Raw genomic sequence first — 24,747 nt, forward strand, 5'->3', positions numbered from 1 at the left:
AGTAAAAATTTTTTGTTTCAAAATATAAGTAGTTTTCATAATTTTATGTAACTTTTTCTTTTATTAGGTGTAGTGTTACCAATCAAATAATATATACTTATTTTATGTTTGGTTTAACTACACCTAATTTATATATCAAATGCTACTTTTGGACAAATTAATAAGTTTCTTAATATTTGTTCATTCATCTAAAACTACTTATAATAAAAAACAGAGGGAGTATAATTTTAAAATATTTTGTTTCTTTTTTAAAAAGATATCGAATATAAAATAACACAATCCTATTGGTTAGTGAACCTAGAGGTTGTATGTTGTATGTCATACTAATGTACGCTGCAATTCATCATATCCTTAGGGATTGCGAGAGGAGCAGGGTGGTAAAGTATAGCAGGATATGCAAGCATAGGATCATATTATCTGGTTGGAATACCTGTGGGTTCAGTCTTATGTTTTGTTGGTATACCTGTGGGTTCAGTCTTATGTTTTGTTGCGAAATTGAGAGGGAAAGGACTTTGGTTTGGTATATTGTTAGGCTGCTTTTTCCAAACGGTGGTTCTTGCTCTTGTCACTTTTTTCACCAATTGGGAGCAAGAGGTATACTTTTCATTCTCTAGTTACTTATCTTCATCATTCTCTTATAAATTATAATTAATGTTTTGAACTTTATCGCGATTGGGCTCCAGGCAACGAAGGCAAGGAATAGAGTATGGGAGATGTCACCTAAAGGAAACCAAGAAACATAAATCATAAAAGAGGATGTGCAAGTTTTACTAAGCGATATTTCAGAAAATGTGTAACCCCATATCCATGAGTTTCTGATTTACACAAGCGTCTGTGTTTCTAGTTCACATAAGCATGTGTTTATGAATCGAATAAGAATATGACTTCGAATGTTTCCAACTGCACCATATTTAATAGTAACAAAAATCATAACATATATCTATGTATCTATTTTTATTTTTTTACTAGTGCTACATTTTGTCATTCAGAGCCTATGTTTCTTGAATAGACTATCCACAAGAGATTGAACAGTGAACTAGAATCTGGGACAATGAAGTACTATTAGACAACAAATATATAGCAACCTGAAATCATATTATTCTGCTCATAAATGATTTTCATTTTGATTACCTCAATTCTTTCTTATACGTATGATATCACTCAAATTACCCTAAAGAGTGTTAGTACTTAGGGATCGAATCCACAGAGACTCTAGGATTACTCAACAGACTTAAATAATTAGAAATGAAGATAGACTAAAAGGTTTTAATAGTTTTAAAAGCAGTAAATGATAAATCGAAAACAATAGTGATTCCATAGATTGAATTGAAGTGGTTTCAAGAATGGGAAAACAGCTAGATTCAGGTAATTCTCAGGTATGAAATGTATGCACTTAGTTAAGACTAAAGGGTTTGATGGTTTTTGAACTAAACAATGATTTAACCGGATAGGTATTCTTTGCTAGATCTCGGATCTCAACTGTCGTATTTTGATCTCGAGAGAGTGTCGATCGATGTGACTCGATGTACATCGACCGATACACCTTTGTAACGATCGACCGACAGAACGATAGTTGCGTCGATCGATGGTTATTCTAGCGAGCTTTGCGAATGGGTTTAACTTGTTCTCTAACCTTCTCAGACCAACTGTCGTTGCGCCTGAGTTGGTTAGATCACGCAAGTGGGTTCAGGAATTGAGGAGAAACGGTTAGTTGGACTCAATTAATCCTAAGATCTAAAATGAAGGTGATCAATCTCAATTTTAGCATTAAATTCACAAGCAATGAAAGAACAATCAAAACACCTTTTATATAGTCATATTAGCAGTAAATAATTTCAACCATGGTGAGAAACCTAAATCTAACAATTGGTTTACTCAAACATATTCATGAGAGACAAAGTCATGATGGTGTGAAATAAACTCAAATGAAACATAAAACACAAATAAATAGAGTAATAGAAATAAAGGAGTTCAAGAACTTCTCTGTTTTGCAGTCTCATATCTATCTCTCCAATCCTAAGCTCTCTTAATGGTAGCCAAAATGCTCATTTTCCAAACTAGGTCTTTTTGCAAGTGTCTCTTAGAAATGATACAAAACCCTAGTACATATAGCCTAACAGGCGGCTAGGGACTTAAGTTGCAAATAATAGATCTTCTGGGAAATGAAATCTTTTAATATGCGATTTCATTCGTGTGACTGGGCATTGATCGATGCACATGTATGTTTGTCGAATGATGGTAAGTGATTATGATCGACCGATGTTGCTCTTCAAGCGTCGATCGATTTTCCTTGCGTAAAAGCATTCCAAAATATCCCAAAAGTATCATTTCCTTCCATCAGGTGAATAAACCTGTATTTGCTTTGAAAAGACTCTAAAACATGATTAATACATCTTAAAACTTTTATATACCATGTATAAAAACGGGTGAAAATCATGGTATATCAACTCCCCCAGACTTATCTTTGGACTTGTCCTCAAGTCCAACCAACGGACAGTCTCTCTGGAAGAGGGTTGAAAACATCAGGGACTCACAAATTTGAAACTTTGAAATTATCACCTCTATAATATTGCATTCCACATCTAAAGTTTCTTCTTACAGATATACATTATGCAATATCCTAGCTTAGCAACCAAATCATCTAGCCAACAATCTTAACTAATCTTATTATCAATCTCCTCAACCAACCTCATTTCTCAATGTAAAAAGTATAAGCTTTACCTTGGGGGTATCGATCACAGGATGCAAGGATTTCAGACAAGTATCTGGAACTGCAGGTAAAAGTTAGTTCCTAATCTCTCTCTCTCTAATTTCTCTCTTGAGTCAAAGTCTGCTTCCATTGCAGGATCAGTGACCAAGATTGGACATGCTTCCATGAATGAAAACTTAATGGTGGTTGCCACCAAGCTCTGTTCACTTCTTTTTGACCTATATCCAAGAGTTCTTTACGAAAGCGAGCCTTGAAGATTGCTGCCTCCAAGTCTCGTTTCGAACTCTTTTATTGGAGTCTTTCATGAATCAAGCCTTAATGGTTTTAGCCACCAAGTCCTGTTCAGACTCATCCTAATTAAACAATAAATCTTTTTTTTTAACTAATCTAGGGTCGAAATTAGAGAGAGGAATGTGATATATAATTCTACACAAGGCTTTACCTTCCAGACTTGTCTGAAGAATCTGATCCCATGTATACCAAGCCCCAAGACAAGCAGTAAAGTCAGGTTAGTGTTGGAGGTTAGCTTTGGTTCTTTCTAACAAGCTAGCAAGTGTGTATAGTTGACTGGTTGATCCACTTTAGCATCTATAGTATTATCTGCAATCAGTAAATCTAGGATGCTGCTAGAAAGTGGTTAGACATTCAAGTAGAAATCATTAGTTCATAATCCCCTTCTTGACTCAATAAAATTATTTTTAAAAAAAAGTTTTGATAAAAAACTCAAGAAAGTGGTGTTAGTAACTACCACCCCTAGACTTAAATTGCACCGACTCGGTGAAAAGTGCCCAAGGGTAGGTTAAAATCAAGTTAGATGTTTGAGAATGTTAGAGTGAAAATGAAGTACCTATCCATACTACACATCGATCGATGTAATCCGCTCAATATCGATCGATGTTACACGCCCAGAATCGGTCGATGTAATCCTCTCCATATCGATCGCTGGCGAAGCACATAAATTTTGCGTGTGCTTGGAGTCAAACTTGAAGTTCCTTGCCCAATGTTAGCTCTGTTAGACAACCAAGCATAAGAAATAATAATAAGCATCCTCAGACGATAAAATATAAGTTTAAAAACATAAATCCTACAAGTTCAGAAAATAAATAAACAAGTTCATAATAGGAAGATAAGAGATTGAGATATGAGGACTAGTCGGTGTCCTCATCAATCGCCTCATCCTCCTCTGGGGAAGGGTCTCTGCGTGCTGCTTCTGGTGCTGGTGCCTGCGCTCCTGTACCTCTCCTGCTCCGACAAGACACTCTAGCCCAGATGGCCTGAACAGCGTCCACCACGAACCTTTGAAAGTCTCCCTGGTCGTGCATAGGGATGTCCGGTATGTTCGGGAAGTCGGGGAGAGGCGGTGCCTGTGCGTCCTCAGCTCTGGTACGGTGAATGCTGGGAGGTCGGCGTGACATGTTCTGGGGGTTGCGGAGGAATGCCTCGTCTGGCATGCATCGAAGCTGCTCCACGCTGTTCCCGAAATCAGTGATCCTCCTATCCGGTAGGGGTAGAAGACGATGCTCATCGCGGATCCTGAAACGCCAGAGTTTCCCTTCCTCGAGCCATAGCGAGTGCACCAAGTGCTGCTCATCGAGGAAGGCGTGGTCGCGGTCGGCAGAGCGAGGGTCGAGGCGGATGCCGAGGTGCTGGAAAATCGGGGTCAGAAGACTCCCAACTGTCTCCTTCTTCTTCTTACCCTTGCTGGTGAAGGGCTTCTTCTTCAACTCCACCAAGTGCGCGGCAAAGACAGCTCCAAGGTTTGGCTGGCTTACTTCGCCGTCCTCGCCCAACTCAACCAAATCCACCACGCCATTCATTGCGCAGAAAAGTAATGTGAGCTCCTTTATCCTGACCTTGTTGGGCTCCATCTTGCAAACCAGTGTGTTTGCAAGGAGCCGTAGGAAGTAGCGAAGTGCAGGATGGCGGATGTCTGATAGCACGGCCCGGTTTGTGTCCCAAACTCATGTGCCGACGATGTCCCAGAATCACTCGAGGTGTGGGAAAGGTGGGACCATGTAGGAGGCGATGCTCTCATCGAAACCGTAGAGCTCGGTGATAGTGATCCTGTAGCGTGTCCCTTTGGCGAAGAAGGTCAAAGTACCGTCTCCCGCTACCCTCGCTGATGAAGTCCTGTAGGTGACCTCGACAGTGGCCATGAACTGGTGGACGAGATCGGGGTAGGGGTCGTAAGCGCGAGAGGGCATGGTACCGAGTCTGAGCTGTGTGATCATGTCATGAATATCGCCCTAGATCCCGAGCTTCTTTAGGATGCGTCGGTCGAGGAATTTGGTGGGCTCGATAGAGACTCCCAGCCAAGCATTGTAGAAGAGGCTGTTGTAGTCGTCCCAGTTGTCGGACATGGGACGCTGACGACACTCGTTGCTGTTGATCGTTGCCTTAGGATCATCATAGCCCGGGACATCGAAGGGTGTGTTTTTGGTGCGAGGCCATGGAGGACGCTGTGGGTTGGAGGAGCTGCTAGTCTCGTTGAACCTCCTTTTCGACCTGAGTTCTCTGTTTCGTGCGTTTGTTTCTGAACTGCTCATCTGAAACCAAGAAGAAAAGAAAGTTAGCATTGTCGATAAAAGGTAGTATCGATCGATGGGTTATACAGAACATCGATCGATATTGTCGTGTCGGAACAATCGGACAAGAGAGCATCGGTCGATGCGAACGAGTTCATATCGACCGATGTCGAATCGCGAAACCTGCAACATCACTCAACTCTAAATCGCGTTTATACGAATCAAAAGGCATAGAAATCACAAACCGAACTCTAGATAAGCAATATGAACTACAAAAACATCTCTCAATCACACTAAATCAAGCGTTCTAGTCCAACTCAAAATGAAAACCCTAATTTTTTGAAAAATTGAAAATTTCGAGTGCATACCTTGAATGATGATTTCGGGAGTGGATTTAACAGTTTCAGAGTGAAAAATCGAGTGGATTTAGGCGAAAAACGGACGAAATCCGTCAAGAATCGAGAGAGAAAAGGGTTGTTTTTGTTTTCGGTTTCGGTTGTGAATGAGGAAGAGGAATGGGCCGATATCGAGTGAAATAAGTATTTTAACCATCGATATGCCCGCATCGATCGATGGCAGTAATGCCTTGTCGATCGATGTCCTCTTCTTAAAGACAAATCTTTATTTCTAAATTTCCTAAAATAATGCTAATAAGAAGAAATACGGAAATTACTATTAATTACTATTAAATATAATTAATTAATTAATTTAATTTTTTTTTTTTGAAATAAAATGGGTTGCCTCCCATTCAGCGCTTAATTTTTAAGTCTTTAGCTCGACTTCCTGATTAAACTAATTATCAGATTCATACAGCACTATGGGCGCTTTTGCTGGTGGTTTTGCCCAATAATGCTTAACTCGTTGGCCGTAAACTGTAAATTCCTGGCCCTTATCATTTTGTAAGGTGATAGCGCTGGAGGGTTGAACGTTCGTTAAGGTGAAGGGTCCAGACCAACGGGATTTTAGCTTTCCAGGAAATAAAGTTAATCTAGAGTTATAAAGGAGGACTTGATCATCCGGTTCAAAGTGCTGGGATATGATCTTTTTATCGTGATAAGCTTTAGTCCTTTCTTTATAAATTTTCGAATTTTCGAAAGCTAAATGTCTGATTTCATCGAGCTCATTAAACTGGATGAGTCTCCTTTCTGCAGCTGGTTTGATATCAAAGTTCAAAAGTTTGGTAGCCCAAGCTGCTTTGTGTTCCAGTTCGACTGGTAAATGACATGATTTGCCATAAAGGAGGTGGAATGGTGTGGTTCCTAACGGCGTTTTGTAGGCGGTCCTGTAGGCCCAAAGTGCATTATCTAGTTTCCTAGACCAATCTTTTCTGGAGGTTCCTACGGTTTTCTCTAAGATTTCCTTAATTTGCCGGTTAGAGACTTCTACTTGTCCACTAGTTTGTGGGTGGTAAGGTGTAGCTACTCTATGATGAACACCATTCTTTTTAAGCAATCTCTCAAAGATTTTGTTAATGAAATGAGTTCCACCGTTACTAATGACTACTCTTGGAACTCCAAATCTTGGAAAGATTATACTCTTGAAGAGTTTAATAACCACATATGCGTCATTGGTAGGAGAAGCTACTGTTTCGACCCATTTGGATACGTAGTCTACAGCGACTAGTATATATTTGTTTCCATATGAAGACGGGAAGGATCCCATAAAATAGATACCCCAGCAATCAAAGACTTCAACTTCAAGAATGAACTTTTGTTTCATTTCGTGTCTTTTGCTGATTTTTCCACGTCTTTGGCATCTGTCACATTGGGTTATAAATGCGTGGACATCGCGAAAAGTGGTCGGCCACCAAAATCCTGCTTGAAGAATTTTCGAAATCGTTTTAAAGGTAGCGAAATGTCCTGCATAATCAGCTCCGTGACATTGGTAAATAGTGTCCGGAATTTCAGATACGCATCGTCTGTATATACCATCAGAACAATGCTTATAGAGGTAAGGTTCATCCCAATGATAGCGTCTTACTTCTCTGAAAATTTTCTTCCTCATATATCCCATTGTGTTCGTCTGGCTCAACCTCAGCTGCCAAATAGTTAACTATGTCGGCATACCAGGGTCGGTTATCCGATTTTCTACCAATCGCGTCTACCTCCCGTTGTGATAATTCCTCAGGTGTGAGATTAATCTCATCACCGGAAACATTAACTTGTAAATTGAAGTTGATTTTAATAGACGGGGGTTCGTGATCTTGGTTATTGGAGAGTTGAGAAATTACATCAGTCTCGTCATCGATCGATGTATCACTACGTGAATCGACCGATATGACATCTCTCTCATCGATCGATAGATCTTCAGATGTGAGAGATATTTGACCGACGAAAGATGTATCTGTGTGTGCAACATTCTCTGTGGGGAAGAAATCGTCTATAGGGACATCATCCTCTATTCTTATCCGGGAAAGATGGTCAACGACTCCATTATCTACTCCTCTCTTATCCTTAATCTCAATGACAAACTCTTGGAGTAGTAGAATCTAGCGTATGAGTCGAGGTTTAGCATCTTTCTTTTTCATTAAATATTTGATGGCAGCGTGATCAGTGTGAACAATCACTCGTGAGCCAATCAAGTATTTCAAAAGCGTAAACTACAGCTAATAGTTCATTTTCTGTTGTTGCGTAATTCCGTTGCGCTTCATCAAGCGTGCGGCTGGCGTAGTAAATGGCATGTAGCTTTTTATCTTTCCTTTGGCCTAAAACTGCTCCAATTGCGAAGTCGCTCGCATCGCACATGATTTCGAAAGGAAGATTCCAGTCGGGGGCTTGTACGACGGAGGCAGTGATAAGGGATTTCTTTAAATCTTCAAAAGCTTTCATGCATTCAGGGGTAAAATCAAATTTAATATCCTTGCATAATAGGTTATTTAAAGGTCTAGCGATTTTGCTCAAGTCCAGTATAAATCTCGTGTAAAATCTGGCGTGTCCGAGAAAACTTCGCACGTCTTTAACAGTTTTGGGTGGAGGTAAACTGGTCATTACTTCAATATTAGCTATATCGACCTCTATTCCAGTGGCGGAAACCCTATGTCCTAATACTATTCCATCGTTAACCATGAAATGACATTTTTCCCAGTTTAGGACAAGGTTCTTTTCTTCGCATCTTTCCAATACTTTGCATAAATTGTCGAGGCAACTCTTAAAATCTGATCCATAGACTGAAAAGTCATCCATGAATACCTCCATGAAGTCCTCGATCATATCTGTAAAGATTGACATCATGCAACGTTGGAAAGTGGCGGGGTGTTACATAGACCAAATGGCATTCTACAATATGCGAAAGTTCCATAGGGGCATGTAAACGTTGTCTTTTCTTGATCATCCGGGTGTATAGGAATTTGGAAAAATCTGGAATATCCATCAAGAAAACAGTAATACTGGTGATTAGGTAATCTCTCCAGCATCTGATCAATAAAGGGAAGGGGAAAATGGTCTTTCCTAGTAGCGGCATTCAATTTCCTATAATCAATACACATCCGATGACTAGTAACGGTGCGAGTCGGAATGAGATCGTCCTTTTCATTCTTCACTACAGTGATACCTCCCTTTTTGGGTACAACATGTACGGGGCTTACCCATTTGCTATCCGAAATAGGGTAAATAACTCCAGCATCAAGGAGTTTTATAATTTCCTTTTTAACTACTTTCTTTAGATTCGGATTCAATCTCCTTTGCTGCTCTATTGACGTTTTAGCGTCATCTTCCAAGTTGATCCGATGCATCCAAAGATCGGGAGAGATTCCAGGAATGTCATCGAGAGAATACCCGATCGCTTTCCTGTACTTGCGTAATTTATTCAGCAATAAAGCAAGTTCTCCACTAGTGAGATTGGCGTTGACGATAACAGGGTAGGACTGGTCATAAAGGTAAGCGTACTTAAGACCGCTGGGTAGAGGTTTTAATTCTATCTTTGGTGCTTTATCTTTAGACCAATTTAATTGCGAGGGAGGTTGTCGATCGACGGTATCTTGAAGGTATCGATCGATGACAATTTCGGAGTCGTCATTTTCTTCTACCTTTACAACTTCGATGCTAGCGTCCATTAGTCGCATGTAATCGTCTGTCCTATCTGATATGCTGAAAATTTCATTTTCCTCGTGGTTAAGGGTGTCTTCTAAGGGGTTGTCTGAACACATGTTTATGAAAGAGTCTCTTTCATCCTCAGAAATTTTTTCCACGTAGAAGGCCTGGTCATCTATTAGGGGTCTCTTAATCAGTTTTTCCATATCAAAAGTCATCGAGATATCCCCTATGTTCAAATTAATTCGTCCTTCTTTGACGTCAATGATTGCTCCAGCTGTAGCTAGGAATGGCCGACCCAGAATGAGGGGGTCTTTGGGTTCTTGTCTGTATTTCAACACAACAAAATCCGTAGGCACGATGCAATCGTTAATCTTTATGGGAACATCTTCGAGAATTCCTTCGGGTACCCTAATAGATCAATCAGCTAAAACCAGGGTGATCGGAGTTGGCATAAACTCTTTATATCCTAACGTCACTGCAACAGAGTAAGGCATAAGGTTCACGCTAGAGCCGAGGTCACATAATGATCTAGGAAAGCGTGTGTTTTCTATTTTACAATCTAGGACGAAACTACCAGGATCTGATCTCTTTGTTGGAGTTTCTCCTTTAATCATAGCACTTACTTCTTCTGAAATCATCATCACGCTATGTTCTGCAATTGGGTAGTTTGGAGATGGCATGTCCTTTATATACTTCTTAATCGAAGGTGCTATCTTTATAGCATCACTAAGGGACATCTCAACAGAAATTTTGTCTAAGGATTTCTTGCAGATCGCGTTTTCTAATGATTTCTTAGTTTGCGTTTTAGGAGGAAAATGGGGTAAAGTTCTATAGACTCTTTCAATTATGGGTTCGGGTTGAGTAGACCATCGATCGACGGGTTTTTCAGGTTGTCGATCGATGGAAGGTGTTTTAGGTCGATCGACGTCAGTTCCGTACTGTCGATCGATTTCGTCCTCAATCTCCGTATCTTCTTCTAGTTCTCAGTCTATTGCCTTTTCCTTAGCCTTTTCAGCGGTGGTTTTCCGGTTCTCTTGAGATGGATTTGGGTCAAGATCGTTAAGAAGAATAAAATGAGAGTTGCTTTTTCCGGTCTTGTCGGCGTCGTTAGGTTTTCCAACATCTGTGTTATTCCTCGTATCTGCTGCGAGGTTTTTCCCGCTGCACAATATTACGGCACTGACTTGACGTCTCGGGTTTAAATCAGTTTTCCCGGGAAGACATCCGGCATCTCTTTTTATGGCAGTTGCAATCTCAGCTACTTGACCTTCTAATTTTCTGATTAGTTCTCCCAAAGAATCTGCTTTCTCCATTAATTCTCCGTAAACCATATTTATTTTTTCGTAAAACTCTGATTTTGTCTTACGGTTGCCAGTAAGAGCTTGTCTGATATTGAACCTCTCTCTTCCGGTACGTGATTTTACAGCAGTGTCATAAGCACAGAGTAGAGATTGGAACAGTTCGTTCCTTCATCCAAATAATCATCAGTGTCAGACAAAGCGTTGTCGTCGATCTGGGCTATATCAGATCGGTGTTTGTTTTGAAGAAAGGAATGAAGGGATTTAATAGAATTCTTAATTTCTATCAAATCAGAATTTTCTTTTAGACTTGTGAATTTTCCTATCTCTTCATCCATCTTTTCGTAGGATCTTCCCGTTGTCATATTCTTGATAAGACATCTAGCCTCTTCGGGACTCCTAGTGATGAAATTTCCATCACTCGCTGTATCGAGTGTGGTTTTATAGCTCAAGTTAACACCTCCATAAAAGATGTTTAGAAGTTGTGGTTCTGAATAAGCATGATGGGGACATTCAAGTTCATAGCCTCTGAATCTTCCCCAGGCGTTTTTAAACGATTCGTGTGGACCTTGGCGAAATGTAGAAATTTGCTTTCTTACTTCCCAGTAACGTTCATCAGTGAAAAATTCTCTTAGGAAGGCACTTCTAATCTCTTTCCAACAAGTGAGTGATCCTGTCGCTAAACAGTTTAACCACCTGAGGGCTTCTCCTTCTAGGGAGAATGAGAATAGTTTGCAACGATCATATTCATCTGGTATTAATTCTTCTAAAGTTTCAATGTGATCTTGTGGGTGTTCTGGGAGGGATCCACGGAATGGGTTTTGACGAACCATACGGCAGTAATCTGCGTTAAACTTAGATTTCTTGGTATCGTCTCCTGGTATTTTGATAGCGGACCTATTGGAATAGGTCTTACCAGGATCAAGGTAGTCTTGTATGGACAATTTTATATCTTCACCTTTAGCTAAGGTGGAATTTTTCTTAACAGGGATTTCAGTCCCCTGTTTAGTTTGGCTAGCTTCATTGCTCATTTGACCATTTAGTTCAGTTTGGACTACTTTCTCATTAGCGGGTTTGGTAAGAGAAAACTTACCTGCTTCCGGCTGGGCGGTATCGATCGATGTCGGCAGCTCCGTATCGGTCGATTTTTCTGACTTAACGTCGCTCGATGGAAACGTGTCTCCGTCGATCGATGGTTGGTCGCGCTATGTGTTCTCCATTCTTCGTGTCTGCGTAACAGATTAAGAAAGAAAATTTTAGCAAGTTTTTCGTAACAAGTCTATACTAAATTCTAAATTAAATCTAATGGTAATAAGAAAGAGTCCCCGGCAACGGCGCCAAATTTGATATCACTAAAATTACCCTAAAGAGTGTTACTCTCATCAAAAGAGGTTCAGATGTAGTACTTAGGGATCGAATCCACAGAGACTCTAGGATTACTCAACAGACTTAAATAATTAGAAATGAAGATAGACTAAAAGGTTTTAATAGTTTTAAAAGCAGTAAATGATAAATCGAAAACAATAGTGATTCAATAGATTGAATTGAAGTGGTTTCAAGAATGGGAAAACAGCTAGATTTAGGTAATTCTCAGGTATGAAATGTATGCACTTAGTTTAGACTAAAGGGTTTGATGGGTTTTGAACTAAACAATGATTTAACCGGATAGGTATTCTTCGCTAGATCTCGGATCTCAACTGTCGTATTTTGATTTCGAGAGAGTGTCGATCGATGTGACTCGATGTACATCGACCGATACATCGACCGACAGAACGATAGTTGCGTCGATCGATGGTTATTCTAGCGAGTTTTGCGAATGAGTTTAACTTGTTCTCTAACCTTCTCAGACCAACTGTCGTTGCGCCTGAGTTGGTTAGATCACGCAAGTGGGTTCAGGAATTGAGGGGAAAGGGTTAGTTGGACTCAATTAATCCTAAGATCTAAAATGAAGGTGATCAATCTCAATTTTAGCATTAAGTTCACAAGCAATGAAAGAACAATCAAAATACCTTTTATATAGTCATATTAGCAGTACATAATTTCAACCATGGTGAGAAACCTAAATCTAACAATTGGTTTACTCAAACATATTCATGAGAGACAAAGTCATGATGGTGTGAAATAAACTCAAATGAAACATAGAACACAAATAGATAGAGTAATAGAAATAAAGGAGTTCAAGATCTTCTCTGTTTTGCAGTCTCAGATCTATCTCTCCAATCCTAAGATCTCCTAATGGTAGCCAAAATGCTCCTTTTCCAAACTATGTCTTTTTGCAAGTGTCTCTTAGAAATGATACAAAACCCTAGTACATATAGCCTAACAGGCGGCTAGGGACTTAAGTTGCAAATAATAGATCTTCTGGGAAATGAAATCTTTTAATTTGCGATTTCATTCGTGTGACTGGGCATCGAACGATGCACATGTAAGTTTGTCGATCGATGGTAAGTGATTATGATCGACCGATGGTTCTCTTCAAGAGTCGATCGATTTTCCTTGCGTAAAAGTATTCCAAAATGTCCCAAAAGTATCATTTCCTTCCATCAGGTGAATAAACTTGTATTTGCTTTGAAAAAACTCTAAAACATGACTAATACATCTTAAAACCTTTATATTCCATGTATAAAAACAGGTGAAAATCATGGTATATCAACGTACATGTTGTAGACAAGTATATATTATCTATCGAGAGAAAAACAACATTGACATGGGGAAATCCGATGCCATCTTCAAAAATAGCCAAACTCATTGATAGAAATATGACAAATTGGCTTATTTCAACTCGAGCAGCTGGAAGGTCGCAAATACGATAAGGGGTTTTGTGTGCGGTTCTCTTGTCAACCACCTGATCGTGTCCTAGATGTGGAGGGGATGATGAGTTCATTAACCATTTACTTTTTGAGTGTCCTCCTGCGCTTCAGACATGGGCTCTGTCGGACCTCCCATCAGCTCCGGGACAGTTCCTAAGTTCATCAATCTATGAAAACTTTGACTTTCTCCTGTTTCGAGCTCCGGCAAGGAGTGTCTCGAAGCAACGGCTAGTAAAGTTCCCTTGGATTATGTGGTATGTATGGAAATAAAGGAACGATAAATGGTTCAATGGTGTAGATTTACCGCCCATGGACTCCTTACATAAGACGACTCAAGAAGGAGAGGAATGACTAGTAGCACAAGAAGTCACAAAAGTTGCAAAGGAGAGGGAGCAACCACAGTCGATAGAACAAAACGAGATGAATAGGTTGCACAAACCGAGATGTCAAGTGGATGCATCTTGGGCAACCAGTCAGTCTACTTTTGGTGGCGGTCTTATCTTGGAGATGGAAGATGGGAGCACGTTCTCGGGTTCCTTAGGGAGTAGGCAAGTCCCATCCCCTCTTCATGCAGAGTTCCGAACCTTGCTGTGGGCAATGAGTTACGCTCTCCGTATGAGTTACAACAAAATGCATTTCGAATCATACTGCCTGCAAATGGTTAAGCTGATCGAAGAAGAAGAACTTTGGCCATCTTTGGCCATATTTGGCTTCGGAATGGGATGAATTCTCCCACCTTCGTTCTTTGTATATGTTCGTTTCACTTTCTTATTATTCGCGACTTAAATTCTCGGGCTGACCTCCTTGCAAAAGGAGCTCGTATGAAAAGTTCTGAGTTCTCCCATGTAAACATTTTGGTTCCACCGGAGTTAGCTCAAACTAACCTTTTCGAACCAATTTAATGAAATATGGTGATTAGCGTCAAAAAAAAAGTAATTTAATTGATCATGGCCAGAAATCAATCATCTCACTTTATCAGTTCAGATTTCTTACCTTCCCCATCGACTGAATCTAAGGTGAAATCACAAAATTATTCGAATCATCATCTCCCAAAAAATCCTAGAACCAGATCGTCCACTAATAGCGACTACTCAACTGTATTTTTTTTTCGATTTTAATGCTGGTTGTTGCCAGGAAACCGTTTTGGGGCGTCTTCTTCTTTTTTTGTAGGTGAGGAATGTGAAGAAAGCGGGAGAGCTTATAGGTGTCGACATGGTTTTCCTCGATGAGAAGGTTACTCTCATTCAACCCCGTTATTCTAATTAATTTATCAATTTCGATTCACTTAAGCAATCAAACTAACAGACTGGCGGTTTTTGTTTTTTCAGTCAGACTTTGGTCCACAGATTTATTGGGGCTGAGAGACTCAACTCTTTGAAACACCTGTAGAAGTAAGGAACCATCTACAAGCTAAGAAGAAGTAACTGTCATGATTCCGACTGAAAAAATCAGGTTTCGGAGATATGAACAGATCATGGCTCTAGCTATTACTATCATAATTTTGCCGGATAGTTATTTTTGTTTCAAAAGAATTTATTTATCAGGTCAATAATGTTGCATCTTTATTCGACATTTGTTACCAATATTTGGTACACACATTTTTGTTGAAGTATGTGGCATCAAGAAAACCTATGACAAAGAAAATCAGGCTATGCAACGTGTTATGTTAACAATCCGAGTATACGGGTATGTATCCTGAAGCCTACTCTTATAAAGTTGTTAGTTGGTGTTTATTGGCTTTTAAATGTCAATGCTCGCTTAATAAACCTCACCCTAATGTGCAACAGGAGATGGTCTGAGCTGCACTGTTCCTATCTATGAAGGTTATGCCTTTCCACATGCTATCCTGTGTCTTGATCTTGGGGGTCTTGACCTCACTAATGCATTCATGAAGATCCTAACTGAGCGTGGACCACAACCACATCAGAGCGTGAAATTGTCTCAGACATATAAAAGAAGCTTTGCTACATTGGTCTTGAAGAAGGATCTTGAGAAAGCCAAAACTAGCTCAGCTGTTGAGAAGAAATACGAGTTACCTGATGGGCAAGTGATCACCATTGGTTCTGAGCGGTTCCGTTGTCCTGAGGACCGAGGTTCTTTATCAGCCGCCTATGATTGGTATGGATGGAGAATCCTATACGTGAAACAAATTATAACTCCCTAATGAAGTGTGATGTATACATCAGAAGGACGTGTACGGTAACACTGTGATCAGTGGTGGGAAACACATTTTCTCTGGGATCGCTAACAAAATGAGCTACGATATCACTGCTTGGGCTCCAAGCAGCATGTAGATCAAAGTTGTTGCTCCTCCTGAGAGAAAATACTCTGTCTGGATTGGAGGGTCCATCTTGGCTTCACTCAGTACTTTCCAGCAGGTACACACGGTCCCTATGACCCTATCATCTCATTTCCCTAAACCAACTAAACTGAATACTTATCAGTCCCTAGACCCTGCAGCTTAACGAAACTCTAATGTTTTGGCTTAATGCGTGTAGATGTGGATCGCAAAGGAACAGTACGACGAGTCATGCCCATCTGTTATTCACAGGAAGTGCTTTTTAGCTCAAAGTTATCATTTTTCAGAAAGAAGCGTTAAGCTGCTCTTTTTATTTTGTTTTTTGTACGTTGTATTTTAAAATTCTGGCCAAACACATTTTGAAGGATTTATTTATTTTATTTTATTTTTCTTAAAATCATTTATTTATTTACTCAGAAACGGAAATTACACTGCAACTTCTACTAAAAGTAATTTGCCCACACACGGGCTTCTAAAAAAAGACAAACCTGTACTCCACGACCAAAAATACTGCTGCTCCTTTCTAATCTTCGACCAAACACTTCTTCTTCTACTGCTCTTCAAAAGAAACCAACTGTTAGAATCTGCTAAACCAAGTCCCCAACAACGTCATATCAGTTCTCCGAGAGGTATGAGCCCTTGACAAAGGGTCTAAGCGGGCTTGTACTGTTTGCTTGATCTCGAGTATCACAGCCTGCGCTGATCTGAAACTCTGATTATGCACTCTTGCATTTCTCTCCTTCCAGATACTGTAGATAGCTGCTTGGTACACTAGCTTTACAATCAACTTCACAAATTCATCTGGAGCTGGATTACTCAGCCACCTTGAAGGATTTATGTTCTTCTTATTTAGTTCAACTCCCTTTTTAGTAAATAATAAAACATTTTTCTCTCTTATGTTTCAAGTTTTCTCTGTTTTATATTTTTTACGTTTGTACACTTCTATCAATTAAAGTGGCGAACTATGGAGACACGACACGATAAAGAGAAACCAACACAAACCATAAAAGCTGAACTAGGGAACCTAAAATTCTAATTAACATTGGAGTTACCAAATCATAAAAGAAGCCCAAAACAAAAAAAGCTTACATTACATGACAGAGCAAAGTTGAGAAGACATCTAATAGGTGTTTCATGGTTTGGATCAGTGTTCAGGGTCGGTATAATAGCGCCTCTGCCTGCAACCCGTGTGCTGTTCCAGAAACTTAGTGAGTCGGATATGCTTAGAGGTCCACTGATCAGCAAGTTTCTGGTCTCAATCATAATAAGATTTCCAGATATACCAATGATATTGGTGTTATAAACTCATAATGATCAGACTTTTTCTAAAGCTTTAGTTTATGGGAAATGATTTTGTCTACGATTTTGTTCAAATTTGTTCATGTATTGATTATCAAACATTTTATACAACGCTTTTTTATGGGAGATGATTTAGATTTCGTTTTTTTTTTTGTTGATTTTGTTTCAATTTGTTACTTTTATTGATTATCAAAATCATAATTCAAAAGCCTACGTTCGCAGGAGAAACTTCTTTTCCAAAAATTTCCGTTTATGGGAGATTAATTTGATTCCAGTTATGTTTGTTGATTTTGTTTTATTCATATATCTATGTTATGGGAGATAATCAAGAATTATATTTTGTTTGTTGATTTTGTTTCCACATGTTCATGTATTTCAGGCTTAATCACTCAAGCTTTTAGCAGATATACAAAAGAATTAGAGCAAATCATGCTTGCGTCGCAAACATGAATATCAAAAAACAAGGTAACAAGGATAATCATGTCGCTGCAGGCTCAATCTTTGGTCTTCCATTGATTTGAGTGGTTCTCTGGTCTTGACAAACTTTAGGTTACGAATTGGTTTATTAATGCGAGAGTTTGCTATGTAACTGATGATCAAAGAGATGTATAAAGAAGAGTTTGTCCATGTAACACCTCCGATCCAGAATAAGTAAAAGTTAATTAGTTTGCCATACACTAATCAAACAAGAACATGCACGACGAACTAAATAACTCTAACCAGATCAAAGATACTATACCACGTGCCCAAACATTTGACCCGAGGTTCCCGAATCAGATCCAAAATCCCAAGTCATATGTCCAAGATCGGGTTTCCTAGCGATTTCAAGTTAAGGCTTTGCAACCCGAGTTTGAAACTGTTAGTTAGTTCGTCCCGGACTAGGACTAGTATCATATGGAATCCAAGAATTTCACAAACCTTTTCTTATTCATTTATACTTTAAGTTTAACCACATCAAAACTTTATACATACTCGACCGATGTTCAAAACCATATCTTACATATTACAAAACGTACATGTTTGCAAAAGATAGCAAATCTACACCAACAGCTTTGTGCTCCTCCGATCCCAAATGGAACCTACAACGGGTTACCTGCAAAACAAAGAGTCTAATGAACAACTATTTTTCTCAGTGAGTCGGGTTTCGTAACAATTATTTATCCCCGCATTATGCATCAAACATTAAGCAACAAAGATCAATTATATTAAGAAAATATGCAATGCAAAAATAAAGCAATCATGTAAACAAGCATCTACTCTTCACGAGGGGTTAGATCATTATCGATCGTCGAGGACTGCCTGTTGGAGTCAAAAAACGGATACAACGAAGTTGATGTCCAAATCTCCGTAAAAATCAGCATAAACATTTTTTACGAAAGTTATTCTTCGTAAAAAGAACCTTTACAAAGAGGCTTGCGGTAAAATCTTATTCTAAATCTCAATCAAACCACTAAGTACCAATTGTCCGAAACAACGGACACGTATCCAAATCGGCCACACACAAGCTAAAGCTCGGTCGCTACATAGCAAACATGCACGTACACGGCTGGTCGCTACGTAGCGACCGAACTCTCGCCAAGCCCGATCGCTACGTAGCGACCGAACACGCACACGGCTCGGTAGCTACGTAGCGATCAAGCACGTACACGGCTTGGTTGTCACGCAGCGACCGAGCTCTCCCAAAACGTCAATATGACATGAATCCATGCATTCTCGTCTACTCTTCAATGCTATCTCCCATGAGCCATGGCTAAACTGTTCTTTGTTTATCGTCACTCGAAGTCATCAGTCAAACTTTACGATAAAAACCGCGGGAAGTTCATTTTTTATCAAAGAAACGGTAATAAACGTTTTGAGTCAAAGAACGGCCCAAAGAGACCTAAAACGCAGCCCGAAGCCCACTTACGATTTCTTAACCGAAAACCCATAAGTCTTATGACGGTTTATGCTTGGTTCATAAGGCAAGATAAATGTTAAGTTTCCGTGGATAAATGTAAAGTTTCCGAAGATAATCACTATGATCGAAAAAAACAGAATATCTCCATTTTTGAGTTATGACGGCTTAAGGGCAGAAAGGGAAAGTCACAAACCAACCTAAAAGCAAGTATATAAGGAGTCCTAGGCGAGAGGCAGAGGAGGAGACGCAATACACAGCAAACTTAGTACTTAGAGCAATTTAGGCAATTTTCCATTTTTGTTATTCGAGCTGCGACTCAATTAGGTTTAGCAGCTTTAGGGTTATAGAACTAGGAATCTCGCCGACAACTCTCGTAGCCCAAGCTCTTACCTTGTTGTAACGCTCAAACACGAATTCAAAATAAGATCAATTTTGCTCTCTTTTCGATTTCTTATCTTTTATCGTCTTTATTTCGTGTTCTGATTGCTTGGCGTATGGTATTAGTAGATATCCGGGACCTCTGGGAAATTAGGGTTCTCCTACTTTTCTTATTTAAACGGAAATCGACAATGTGAATTTTGATTCCCACACTGCCTCTCGCCATTAGTTCCTATCTCGATACGAAGTCCATAACACATCCCTTCTTGCGCCCATTGACTCTAAACACAAAGTCTAAAAAAACCGATGGCCCGGATAACATACTTGCCGCATCGTCATGCAGCTACACGGTCGAGGGTAGCTAGCCCTATCACACGTGTCTTCGCGTCCTGCTTGGAACTAATTTTGGTAAGGCCCCAGAAAAGGCACGGGCCTCGACTGGATACCAATGACTCTCACGACACTCCACCCGAGTGTCGGACCCTCACGGATCAATTCTGTGGATTTACGGGTTTCCCCGTTAAGATATGATCAAACATGTTATATATCTGAGCCGAGGTCCAAACAATACAATGCAATGACATAAGTATATGCAACACAACATCAATGTATCACAATCATGTTATACCGCTCGAGCCGAGGCCCGACGATATAACTCTATATCTTTCACAAACATCAATCCTTATCATATCATGATATATCTAAACGCGCAACCTAGCAATGCATCAACCAATACTCTTGTTTTGCAGGCACTAACTGCACACACAACAATCATAACCCATAACCGAGAGTCACCTCAACACTTAGATGAAAGTTTCGGACTGGAAACGCTTCTATCTCGCGGTCGGCTTCGCTTTAACTTCTATAGGAAAAAATCTAGAGCTTTAGAAATCTAAGTACGGAAAGGGTAGGGTAAGAAAGGCTATCTAAGTTCTAATTAAGAAAATAGAGAAAAGAAAAACAAAAGCTAAATAAAAAGAAAGCTAAAGACAAAAACGTTTACCTTAGGGTTTCGACTTTTTCGAGCTGCTATGGTTAGGGTTCTAAGCATGAGAAATTACTAAGGGGGTGTCTGCTATTTACAGGGGTGGAGAATGAGCTCAGGAGAAGGTATAGGTCGTGGGTTACAAGCAGGAGCTATCCTGCATGTCCCATGCAACCAATTAGAGAGAGATTGATGTGCAGCCACAAATCTGTCCAATTAAAACAAGTTTTGTGGCCAGCCACTAATTCAACCAATAGGACATAAACAAGAGCTGCTTGGAGGCTTCTCCAGTAAAGGAGTAACACATGTCTAGCTGCTTAAAGAGGTAGACAAGCAGTTGCATCCTCCAGAAGCTTCCGAATATGCTTAACACATCGTAGATGGGCCCAAATGGGCCGTATTTAAATTCCGAACGTGTTAAAAGCTGATCCGAGCTGGAGGGAATGTTTCTCCTTGACAATAATCTAGATTTCTTAAACCAAAATACTTCTAAAATAATTCTAAGGTCATTCCTATCTTAAGGCCCTATAATAAATTTTTATTTCTTCAGGTAGAAAACTATTCTAAGACTTTCTAAACTTTTCTTATGTACCTTGGATCCACAACCATCCACGGGAAAAGATTAATCCGACTTCCACTTACTTGAGTAATTTTCTCGGATGTTACATGATTTTTCCTTGTCTGCGTTTTACTTTTTAAAGAGGGTTATTACATTCTCCCCCTCTTAATAGAATTCGTCCCGAATTCTTAGTGGTTTGATGTTTCACCCATCTCATCTTCATCATCTTCCAAATACAGTTCAGGATGAGTCGCTCTAAACCTCTCTTCATCTTCCCATGTCACAACTACTCGGCACTGTTTTCCCCAAAATATTTGTACTTGAGGAATCTCTCAATTTTTCAGTTTTCTTATTCGTCTTTCTCCGATTCGAAATGGTCCTTCAGGGTAAGTGAGGTTGGAACGAAGGTTTTCGACTCGTTTCGGCTCTACATCGGTAGGATCTCGTATATACCTTTTTAACACTAAAACATGGAAAACTGGGTGAAGTGTCATATCTGATGGTAGCTCTAATCGATAGGCTACTTCTCCAACCTGTTGCATCACTCGATATGGTCCTATATATCGAGTGGCTAACTTTCCCACTAACTCACTATCCCAAAATACAATATTTACTAAAAAGTTATTTTGCAAGTACATTATATTATAGTTTATTTAAAAAATAATAATTTTTGTTGTTTTTAACAATATCCCAAAATTTTCTTTCTCTATTATGTAAGTCTAATTTGATATAATTATATATATATATATATATTTTTCAAATTTAGAGAAATATGTAACATACTAGTGTTACATAATATTATTTTCAAAATAATACTTGTTAAAAAATTCAAAATTTATAAAATGATGACAAAATTCAAAATTTATAAAATGATGAAACTAAATTTAGGTTTAGTCATGTGATGTTTTTGAAATATTTAGCTATCTAAGTTTTACACCAAAAAAATAACTATAATAAACTCATGACAAACTAACAACATACACGATAAAATATATTACATACCATAAATATTTTATAGTAATAATAATATTATAAACCATATAAACATAAGTATTATAGAGTCAAATAATACATAACACCAAATTATATTAACTTATTGATAAAAAGCTTATACAAACTAAAATGTTTTAGTACTGAAAAAGAAAATTGATCAAAATCTAGTTCATAACTAAAACATCTAATTTGTAGTATTTTCTACATCACCAGGGAAAACAAGATTCAAAACTAGGAAGGATCTCGTTTGTTTTGGCTGGCAGCCACATGGCAATTCCAGACTGGCTTACCGCTGCGTTGCACCTCTCATAAATAAAAGCTTATCCCTTTGGAGAGGGCCACAGGTCAAACGGTCAAATACAATTCTTAGCTTAAATTATTTTATTTTTATTTCCCCCACTAAAAAGATTTATTCTTAGGTCCACCCCCTAGAGTGAACCTCTAGGTTCATCAACCAATAAAATTGTTTTATTTTATATTCGATATCTTTTAAAAAAGAAAACAAAATATTGTATTATGTTTTTAAAATTAAAAGATAAAAAAAAAAATAATAATTACAAAAAAAATATTTTACGTCGTCAGCATAACAGTAAACTCTAAACCCTAAATTCTAATCCCTAAACCCTTAATCCTAAACTCTAAACCCTTAGATAAACCCTAAACTCTAGGATAAATCCTTAACTCTAAATCAAAATCACTATACACTAAAACATTCAAGCGTTTAGGGTTTAGGGTTTTAGTCGTTTTTTATTTAGATTTTAGGATTTATCCCAGGGTTTAGGGTTTACCCAAGGGTTTAGGGTTTACCCAGGGGTTTAGGGTTTATGATTTAGGGTTTAGGGATTAGGATTTAGGGTTTAGTATTTTGTTGACAACATTAAAAATATTTTTTTTTAATTCTTTTTTTATAACTATTTTCTTTTTTTACTTTTTTATTTTAAAAACATAATATAATTTGAGAATATTTTGTTTCATTTTTTAAAAGATATCAAATTTGAAATAATGAAATTCTATTGGTTGGTGAACCTAAAGGTTCACCCTAGGGGGTAAACCCAAGAATGACTCCACTAAAAATATTAACTCAGTAAGGGAATGTATCCCCTATGTATTATTTGAGAAGTATTACAACATTTTTTTTTTTTTTTGACAGCAAAAAATTGTTGTAATACTTCGTGCTGTCAAAAGAGAAGTATTACAACATTTTTTTGTAACCACATGTCATTACTAGAATGATTCTTAGAATTTTTAGAAAAATATGTTGTTACATCTAAATATATAATAAACTTTTTTATTAAATTAAACATAAATACATTATTAATGTGCTTCATTATTTCCATAAATAAAATTACAGAATTATCAAATATGGCTAAAGTATATAGGACAATTGTCAATAATAGCACCTTTGAAGTTTATGTCTCAAAAATAGCACTAGAAGGAGAAAGTCACAAAAATGACATTCATTAAAGGGTAAAATATATCTAATACCCTTGATTTAAAATTAAATAAACAAACAAAAATAAATAAAAATAAATAAAATAAAAATTAAAAAAAATAAAAAAAGATTTTTTTTTTTTATAGTTTCAGATTATATGTTTTCAGATTCGAAATTTTTATAATTTTTTTTTTCAAATTTTTTTTTTTTAATTTTTTTTTTCAAATTGTTTTTTTATAATTTAAAAATACTTTTTGAAACTGTTTTTAAAATTTTTATTTTTTATTTTAATATTTTTTTTTATAAAATTTTAAACCTTAATTCCAAAACCCCACCCCTTAACTCTAAACCCTAAGGTTTGGATTAATTAACCCAAGGGGTATAAGTGTATATTTATATCTTTAATGAAACCTATTTTTGTGACTTTGAACCTTGAGTGCTACTTTAGGAACATAAACTTGGTTTAGTGCTATTCTAATCTTTTTCTCAAGTATATATGACAATTAATGATTTTTAATAATAAAGATTTGATAAAAATAAGTTTCTTATATTATATTTGTTTAATTTTAAACTATTAAAATAAATTAAACAACCATAGTAACTATTTTTACAAAAATTAAAAGTTTTCTTTATATGTTATATTTTGAATTTTTAAAAACGAGTATAAATTACTAAAACCTTGAAAAGTTTCACAGTCAAATTTTGTGATCTATGGTTTAAATTTTTTGTTATGACATGATACAAATAATTAAAAATTATCTAAGTTGAAAGTCTCATTTAATAAGTATTTTGAACAATTGTTTTTGATAAAAAATTTAAAAAAGTATTGACAACTTAATTTTTAAAAATATTATAAATTATTTAAACTATTAAATTATATAAAATAATTTATATATATAACATTCATTCCGCTCAAAGCGCGGATCTTAACCTAGTTATTATTAATTGGTTATTTAAACGAGCTAGCACGCGAGCAACATGTGATTATTGCGTACATAATGCACTTCAATTATCAAATCAAATTTTTTTATGTGGTTCTTATATATAATTTGTTCTCTTTTCTGTTAAAGAATGTTAATTTAACATTTTCTACATAAACTAAAAAATAATTGAATGTATATATGTTGAGCTCAATGCATTCTGCAATTAATATCAATATTATAAAGATATTTTGATGAATAAGATATTATAGATTATAGTGTAGTTAAAATAATGTTTTTTCTGTAATAAAATTTAAAAATAACATTGTTTATGAAATAAAGAGTGTATTAATATTACTACGTACAATGCATCATTATTTCTTATCAATAATTTTCCCACGGCCAATGTAAATTTACGGTCATCAATATACGCGTCGTCGTAATATTTGTAGGAAAATTGTGGTCTATGTGATGCAAATTTACAGCTCATTTTGATGAATAAAGAAAGAAAAACATTTTCGGTGGAAAAAAAAAAAAGAATATTAAAATTGTCAACCAGATGCCATTCTTTCTTGCTATCACTATTATCATTATATCCGTTGGCTTGTTTT

The 24,747-nt window shown here is 37.5% G+C and overlaps 1 pseudogene; it reads left to right on the top strand.

Annotated features, from left to right (window-relative positions):
* The first annotated feature begins 13,794 nt into the window (after window positions 1-13,794).
* Window positions 13,795-16,073, top strand: LOC106362029 (annotated as a pseudogene).
* Window positions 16,074-24,747: the final 8,674 nt, after the last annotated feature.

The sequence above is a fragment of the Brassica napus genome, chromosome A2 (assembly GCF_020379485.1).
Source record: "Brassica napus cultivar Da-Ae chromosome A2, Da-Ae, whole genome shotgun sequence".
NCBI lineage: Eukaryota > Viridiplantae > Streptophyta > Magnoliopsida > Brassicales > Brassicaceae > Brassica > Brassica napus.